General features: G+C 33.0%; 1 long non-coding RNA gene across 1 annotated transcript; it reads left to right on the top strand.

The window, feature by feature from the left end:
- Positions 1-5,863: 5,863 nt before the first annotated feature.
- Positions 5,864-8,672, top strand: LOC132292361 (uncharacterized). Its single transcript, XR_009477153.1, has 3 exons — positions 5,864-6,369; positions 6,667-8,480; positions 8,531-8,672. It is a non-coding gene; the product is annotated as an uncharacterized LOC132292361 (long non-coding RNA).
- Positions 8,673-9,156: the final 484 nt, after the last annotated feature.

Genomic DNA, 9,156 nt, shown 5'->3' on the forward strand with positions numbered 1-9,156 from the left:
TTTAAAAAAGAAAAAAAAAAAAGAGGAAGAAACATAAGGATAACAAGGAAATAACTACAAAACATATAAATTCTTTAGAAATTATGAAAATATTAATTGAAACACACAATTACCGGAAATGAAATAAACTTGAAAATGCAGGACTGCAGATAGATGACTAAAAGAGAATCATGCACTGAAACGATAACCAAAAGAACAAACGAAAACAAAATCTTCTTAATGAAGAACTGAAAAGCACAAGATGAGATCAATGGTGAGAACTCCGTTCAGATAATCTGGCTTATGGATATGGCACAACATGGACATCATAAATAAATATAACAAGACTGTATTATAGCTCAAACTCACAATAAATACATTTAATCCGACATAACATACATACATTTCTCCTTTCCTGGGCAAATTTCTTACATTTATCGACCACTATTTTGATTAGAACTAGTAACATAATGAAAACAGACTCGTAACAAAAACCACGGCAGAGTTCAGAAAACAGTACCAGTTGGATTAATCTGATACAAGAATAAAATTTGTGAAATTAGAAAGTACATTAAAAAGCAGAGTAAACTATGTGCTAAAGCCTCCGAACACAACAAAAGGCTGAAAAAAGAAATAAAAATAAAAATAAATTGGACACACTAAACAAAATCCTAGTTGGGTCATTACAAGTTCAAACATTAGCAAGTGAAAAAGTACATTTAAAAGCAGCAAACCACTGTACAACTAATGCAATGATCAGAACTTCCTTATCAAGCATTAGTAAGTAGAAGCCAGGAGAAAAACACAGTGAAGCAGATGGCCAAAGGTCCGATAACTCCATCAAGAAGAATGATGGCATGTCTCCTCTAAGAGGGAAACAACTATAAACAACATCTCTTTCAGTTTTTGCCCGGTCAAAAATACAATAACAATCTACGATTCTTGAACTCTTAACCAAACCATTAGAAGTAAAATGAAAAAAAAAAAAAAAAAAAAAAGGTTTCTTTGGTTCTCCAAATACACACATACAGCAGCATATTTTTCACTCATAAAATTTGGTGTTTCCTTTGATATATTTATTTCAATGACACATTTTCAATTTAATACAGTCACAATATCACTATCAACAGTGCAATGAAACATCAACCAGATAAAAAACAGACGTTCAATAGAATCCTGATCAATCACAACATTGATCACAGACACATCAAACTAACCCAAAGGGCAATGAAATAGTTCAATTGCAGAATTTTGTTGTATCAATCACCATTAAACAACTAACAAGCATCGTAATTAATAAGAAACCCCAACACTTAAAATTCACAAATGTTTGAAGACTTAAAATGCACAAATGTTTGAAGTACGAACTGTATAATGAAATCTATAGTAAATAGATATTAAATCCCTAAAATAATATAAGTCATTCAAAAACAAAGTTTTCACAAAATAATCAAATATATGAATGAAATCATAACAATTAAACAATATAGCATCGAATGCGAAAAGAAATAAAACAAATCATTGTATTTATAAGGTTGAAGCATTGCATTATGTGGATGAGTAATTTTGAAAGAAAAAAAAAATCTGTAAAGATTATCAAACTCCGAGCAAAAAATTTAACTTTTTCACTATATCTTTTGCTCTCTTTTTTTCCTTCAAAAAAAACAGCAAATAATGGTTCAATAGAAGTTCTTGGAGAAGATGTTTGCACACAATCAGAGAAACCCACAAAAAATAGGAAGACGAATACAGAACTGGTAGATATTAAAATAGATATTTTGGATTTAAAAGAACTAGAAACTATTCGGTTTTCAGAAACCCTCAAGAACAGAAATAAATCCAGAAAAGCATCGCGCACCATGTAATTCAACAGATCCCACTTTAAAGTAAAGCAACATCAAAGGAAACAACAAAGGAAAGGTCTTTAAACAGGAGAGAAATAGAAGAAAGAGTACTCTTACCCACAATATCGCGATTCCTTTTCGTCGCCTCCCAAATCGCCCAAATCGCCAGACGTCTAGGGTTTCAGAGGAGAGAGAAAAAATCGGGCCGAATGTGGCAAATGCCTTTTAAACTTACTTCCTCTACTACAGTATTAGACACAACTTACTTCCTCCGCTATAGTATTTTTGATTGGGTTACAGTATTGAAACAACAAAAAACACCATTTTGGTGTTTCACTTTTGGGCCCAAATTTTGCACTGTTTAAAACAATGTTTTTGCACTATTTAAAACAAAACAATGGCTACCAAACATGTTTTGGGCCTGAACTGTAGCCCTGCAACAAAAACACTAAAGTAAAACAGCAACCAAACAGTCCCTAAGGGCCCATTTGGTATACGTTTTGTTTTTGGTGTTTTGTTTTTGGCTAAAACAAAACAATGTTTTTGTTGCAGGGTGTTTTGAAACAAATTTGAAAGTACGTTTGGAAACTATACTTTGCTGTAGATATGTCAAAAACAAAAACATGTTTGGACACACAAATATATATATATATATATATATATAAATTTTTGCAAGGTAATGCTACAACGAGGTTTGGGATAGCAAACCCCTCTCGCTCTCTCTCAAAAATCACTCTGCAACTCTCTCTTTTTATCTGGGTTTGGGATAGCAGACCCCTGTAGCCAAACACAGCACAACCACTCTTCTTCTTCTTCAACGAAAGCTGCAACTACCGGCTAGAAACAAAAGACGGCAGCCACTGAAACACCTGCACCGATGTATGAAGCAAGAAGATGACCGGTGATGAAGCTAGGGACACAACACAGGGCAACGACAGCAAGGAAACTCCGGCGATAGCAAAGAATAAGGTCGCGGCACAAAGAAACAGATAAAAAATTTCACGATCTGATAGACAACTCGTCCATGATGAAGACGCTAACACACAAAGAAATCTTCGGCTACTGTACTATCCCTCCGGTTACGATTCTCCAAATTGGGTCGCAAGGAAAAAAATACAACCCCCGAATCAAAATATCGACCCAGTTGCAGAGAGAGAGAGAGTGGGCAAGTTCAGGTCTGAGAACGAGAATAGAGATGGAGGCATTATTTATAAGTAATAATAGGTTTTGATTCTTGCAGATAGATAGATAAACTGAAATAAATGGGTTTTGAACTTCTGATTCTTGTAGATTTGGGCAAATTCAGAGTAGAGAACGAGAATAGAGATGGAGGTGATTGGAAATCGCCCTTGAATCGCAGAGAGAGTATCGGGAGAGGAGAGAGAAAATTTGTGCAAAAATGACCTAAAATGTTTATATAGCTAAAACAAATTGGGCCGGCTGTTTCATCCGCTACAGTTCTTTTTATTGGGCTACAGTATTAAAACAACAAAAAACACCATTTTGCTGTTTCACTTTTGGGCCACTATTTGAAACAATGTTTTGTACTGTTTAAAACAAAACAAGTGTTACCAAACATGTTTTTGGGCCTAAAATGAAGCCCTGCAACAAAAATACCAAAGCAAAACACCAAACAAACAGGCCCTAAGGTCACAAGAAAAGAATAAATTAAATAATTAAATAATAAAAAAAAAATTAATGATGGAAAATCAGAAAAGGAAGAGAAGATAGAATCCTTGCAAGACCCTACGGTTGTCTATGCCCATGGCCGGTCCTGGACAGAAGCCGAAGAGTTGTTTTGTAGTCAAACAGATGGTGAATTTGAGTTAGAAAGTTGATGGCATATTGTGAAGCATAATATCAATCATATCTTTTATTCCATATAATGGATGATGTATCGTTTAAAGTTGTGTATTATTAATCCTAACTTTTTTGATCCATATAATAGATAATGTATTGTTTAAAGTTATAATATTAGTTTATATCTTTTTTTAATCTATATAATGAATAATGTAATGTTTAAAGTTATAATATTAATCCAATCTTTTTTAATCCATATAATGAATAATGTATTCTTTAAAGTTATAATATTAATCATACTTTTTTAATAATTTGCAAATATATTATTTGCCATTGGAAGATATTTTGCTACGGAGAGATATGAATGTAGTGATAATTTTTATATGGGCAAATGAATGTTCATTATAGGGGTGGCAATTCATGTTCGCATGTCGTAATCGTGTCATATCGATCTAAGGGTATTCTACTAAATAACTCTACCCGAACACACCCGTTTAATGCTCATGTCAGGAACCCTCAACACCAGGGGCAGAGCCAGGAATTTGGTTCTGGGAGGGCATATTAGCACTGATAAAATAATTTTTTTTCAAGTAGGCCGAAAATATAATAGTGTAACAATAGTAGTGTATTAGAATAAGGAAATAAAAAATGAATAAGAAGAGAAAAAAGAAATAGAAGGTTTTTGCACATAAATTATGCATTAGTGCAAGAAAAAGAAATTTTTAAGTAGAAAAAAGAAATTTTTAAGAAGAAAATGAAATAAGAAAAAAATATGAGAGAATTTTGAAAAAAATGATAGGTTTTAATTGTAGAAAGAGAATGCAAAAGATATGAAGATGACAAAAAGAATTTTGAAGAATAAGAAGGAAAATGAATAAAAACATTAAAAACATTTTTAGAAATAGATAATTTTATGGGAATAATTTATAAATTTTATGAGGGTGTTTTATAAATATTTAGAAATTATACGCATAAAATAAAATAAAATTTAGTAGATTCAGGGGTAGAGAGCCATTTTATCAAATATTAAATACTAGAAAAATATAAGTTTCAATCCAACTAAATTACTAAATAATCTCTAATCTACAAAAGAATAAATTATAAGATAGAAGTTTATATAATTATTTTGGAACTTAAATAGAAATTTGTTTATTAAACAAATAGTTAAATTGGTATAAACGAGTTGCACGGATTGAACCCTTCATGACACAATTAATTAAACTAGTTAATCATATCAACTCACGAATCCGTTTAACTCGTGTCGTATTCGAATCGTGTTGGCGGATTGTATCAAATTTGGTCACCTCTAATTTATTATATAAGATAAAAAATAAAAAATATATAGCAATTAGGAAAAAGTTAAAAAAAATTAAATAAAATTTATATTAATTTTTTTTGTTTTTCTTTTTAGAGCAAAAATTTGAAGAGCCTGTCATATTGCTTGTTTCTAAAAGACAAATACTGCTAGCACAGTTCTTAAAAAAACTAAAGCGAAAATTTTAAAAAGTCAAAATTCGAAAAGGATGGTTTGGATGCTCTCACAACAAATACGGTATATTCATATAGTCTCTTGGATGCAAAGACAATAATATTTCCCATCTCGTGACCGTACGGAACGTGGGGGCACCACAAAGTTACATGATGGACGGCTCAGATCATCTGTGACGAAGTAACACGATGGACGGTTCAGATCAAAATATGCAGTAGTGAGTCTGATCTGTTCTGTTTATTAATGTACTGTACTGCAACAGTAGAAGAAATTTTTTAGGCGCTTTTTCCGGTGGCATTGCAGTTCATTAAGGTGTCCTCGCCTGCAAAGTGGTCCCATGAGCAGCCGCCTCTTGCACCAAAGTAGGACGCCTCGCCTTCCCGACATGAGTTTGGGGAATCATAAATATGACTATTGACCACTTTGCCCCACCATGGAATATAGGGTGTGTAACACATCATTCAGTTAAAGGCCTGTTTGGAGGCCCATATCTGTTATTGTTTTCATGTTTTGGTTTTATTTTTGGGCCAATATCATGTTTGGAGTGGGCTGATGTGGTATTGAACAGTGTAAAACATTATGAGATTTGGGCCAAAACCCATATCAAAGAATTGGTGATATTGGGTGATATGGTTTACTGTAACGGCCATATCAACCCAAACCAAAACCATATCAACCCTCATTTAACTATAGCGGTGATATCAAGTATAAAAATTCGCATATCAGAACTGGCCCATTTTTCAGCCTCACTCTCTCTCTCTCTTCGCGCAGCTCCTTGGAGGCGATTTCAGAGGCGATAACTTCATACACAAACTCTTCCACCACCGATCTGGCATATCTCCTCCACCAGCTACCTCCTTCCATTTTTGGTATTGCTGGCCTTTCTTTTATCTCGTTCGCCAAACTCAACCTTCTCTCTACTTCTCTCTATTGACAGAACTCAAGCCCTAGTTTTCTATTCGATCCCTACTTCGACGATGGAATTATCAATATATCCCAGCCTCTCTCCATCTCATCTCATAGATAGATTACGGAAGATGATTCAGACCGAATCTCTCGCTCCACCTTCACTCACAGTCACTTCATGGTCGGATCGAAGCCCTAACCTGTGAAAATGTTTTCCCTCTTTCCGTCAAACCTCTTGCAGTTGGCCATCGGAGCAAACCCTAAGCCCTAAAGAAGAAACCCGAAGTCTGGAATCCTCCATTAGAGGCGCGAAGATGTGTTCGGCGATTTACAGACGACCGCTGCTGCTAGGTTTGTTTCCAATCCATTTCTCTCTGTATTTATACACGTATATGTGTGTGTGTGTGTGTGTGTGTGTGTTTGTTCACAAAACTTACTCGGTCGATTAAAATGGATACATAAATTTTGATTCTTATTCTTCTCACTCCCTGACCCTCTTCGGCGATTAAAATGTTTATATATATATATATATATGTGTGTGTGTGTGTGCGTGCGCGCTTTTCTGTGTATTGATCTGTTGTTTAATCGATTCTTGATTTTTTTTTCATTTGATGAATACATGACTCATCTATGCGATTTTGATGTTAGAGTTAGGCCAGAGGAGTTCAATTTTTGAAGAGGATGTGTACAAACAGGTTAGGGATTTCAATTTTGTTGATGTATTTACAATGACTTTGATGTTTCAAGGTAAGCCTCTGTTTCTTTGTTTCACTCTCTCTCTCTCTCAAGGTAAGCCCTATTTTTTTGTGTCACTCTCTCTCTCTCTCTCACACACACACGTGACTTCTGAAAATCGAGTGTCTTGCATGGATTAAAATAAAAAAAATCTGGTTTTGGGTTGGAGTCTTACATTCTATTCGTATGTTGTTGGCTTGTTTACTCTAAATCAATTTATTTGTATTTGGGTTGCTATTATTTGAAATGCTTAGTTGTGTTCCATCATATGTTTATAGATGGCTGATTTTGTTGAATTCTTTGCTACTTTGGATACATGTCAGTGTAGAAAAATAAAATAAAATAGGTCACCTTTGATTTATTTTAGATGTTCTGTGAAATCCAACTGTTATTGCTGGGAAAAACCACTCTTTATATATGAGTATCTATATATATTAAAATTTTCTGTGTTCTTCAAGGGGGGTTCTATGTTTTAGAAAAATATTGAGTTTGCAGAAATTTTTGCCACGGAAATTGGATTTTTTTCTAACTTAACTTCTAGAGTTTCAAGATTATTGGGTCTAACTTTATACAATCCTGAAGGCTCATTTCTGGAGTGGTCAAGTATATTTGAATTTTGTTGATGTATTTACAATGACTTTATACAATTGTTTAATTTGCCAAATAGCAAGATACATGGCTTTATTTTTAATTTCACATTTGACTGAGATACCTTTCAAATGCTCATTCATTGCCATTCTGAAGATTGATTATATATATATATATATATATGTATATCATGAATTATATTTGAATAGTACATCATTCAACCTAATAAATCAAATTTTATTTCATATGTTTCAACAATTGGGCCACCACCAATCTGGAAATGTCCATTTTTTAAGGGGAAACCATGCCGGATTTTCGAAAAAAAAAAATGAATTTAAACTTTGATTCCAAAAAGGCATGTGGTTGATTTTTGAAACTTGAAATGGATTTTTGAAAGAGTTTTGAATAGTGGATTTGAATTGAAAAGAAAGAAAATGTTAAATTATTTTAAGAATCCAAGTTGTTTTGACATGCATAGTAATTATATTGAAAAATATTGATTGATCAAATTTTGTTTATTGTTTTATTTCATTGTCTTGAATATGAAATGTATGGATTGTTGAAGAAGGCCTATGAGCTATCTGTGCTCTGTGATGCTAAGTTGCTTTGATTATCTTCTCTCAATAAGGAAGGGTCTATGAGTTTTCCAGTACGAAATATATTTATCATCATCTTACCCAATCAATTTCAGATAGCACCTATTCAATTAGTGTATGTGTGTGTAAATTGTGTATAGTTTATGTTCACTATAACTATTGTAAATTGTGCATAGTTTATGTTCAGTGTGCTTCTACAAACTGCTCTTGGGTACTAAGATATATGCAGTTTTTCCTTATTGAGCAGCATGGTTAAAACATGATCATTACAAAAACAATTCATGAAGGACATGGCACCAGTGGGATTTATAGGACGCATTCTCCAGTTGCTACAACTCCAGGAAGCTAGTGATCTCTCAGTTAATCAAATAGAGGCCTATGCAAGTATAAAGAAGTGTGTGTACATTTTATGGAATGAATTTTAGTGATCTCCGGTTGTGTGTACTATTTTTAAGGAATTTCTAGCTCCCTATATGTGCAACTATATATGTGAATGGTGCAACAACAATTTATTAAGTTTGTGATGAATAAAAAAAACTTGTGGTTTGGTATGTTATTTATGATTGATTAAAATCCTACAAAATATTTTCAAGTACTTGTTTGGATGGCAATAATTTTTCTAGCAGGTTGTTTGATGGCATGCCTCTCTTTTTATTTTTTTATTTTTGTCGGGGTGATTTATTGTTCTCTCTTATAAGAGAGGGATCATCTTTGATTGCTCGCTTTTAATCTTTCTTCCTATTTTTCAATTCTGCTTATGGTTGTAGATATATTGTATGAAATATTCAAAAGTTGGTTATCAAAATAAATACTCGAGAAAAGGGGAAACGGTCTCATGAGTTAACAATAAAAATATTAGTACTTTGAAGGATCTACAACAGGAAATTCAAACTAATCTTACTAAAGTAAACTCATTCACAAGAGTCAATGTCCATCATTTGCTTCTTGTTAGTTTCAACTACAAGGATCTCTCTCTCTCAATCATAATGAATTTATATATATATATATATATATATATATATATATATATATATATATATGAAACAAAACAAAGTTAAATGGAGTACAAGCCAAAAGAAAAAGATAAATGGAGTGCAAAGATCTCCTCTCATTGAAAGATTATTACAAAGTTAGATTTGTAGTTTGGTTGTCACTAATCATGTTTATGCCTTATAAACATCCCACATGATCTTATTTATACATGTAAATTTATTCATAA

Source organism: Cornus florida, unplaced genomic scaffold, assembly GCF_030987335.1.
Source record: "Cornus florida cultivar Cherokee Brave unplaced genomic scaffold, ASM3098733v1 CherokeeBrave_3.0.0_Hap2_Chr01, whole genome shotgun sequence".
Lineage (NCBI taxonomy): Eukaryota > Viridiplantae > Streptophyta > Magnoliopsida > Cornales > Cornaceae > Cornus > Cornus florida.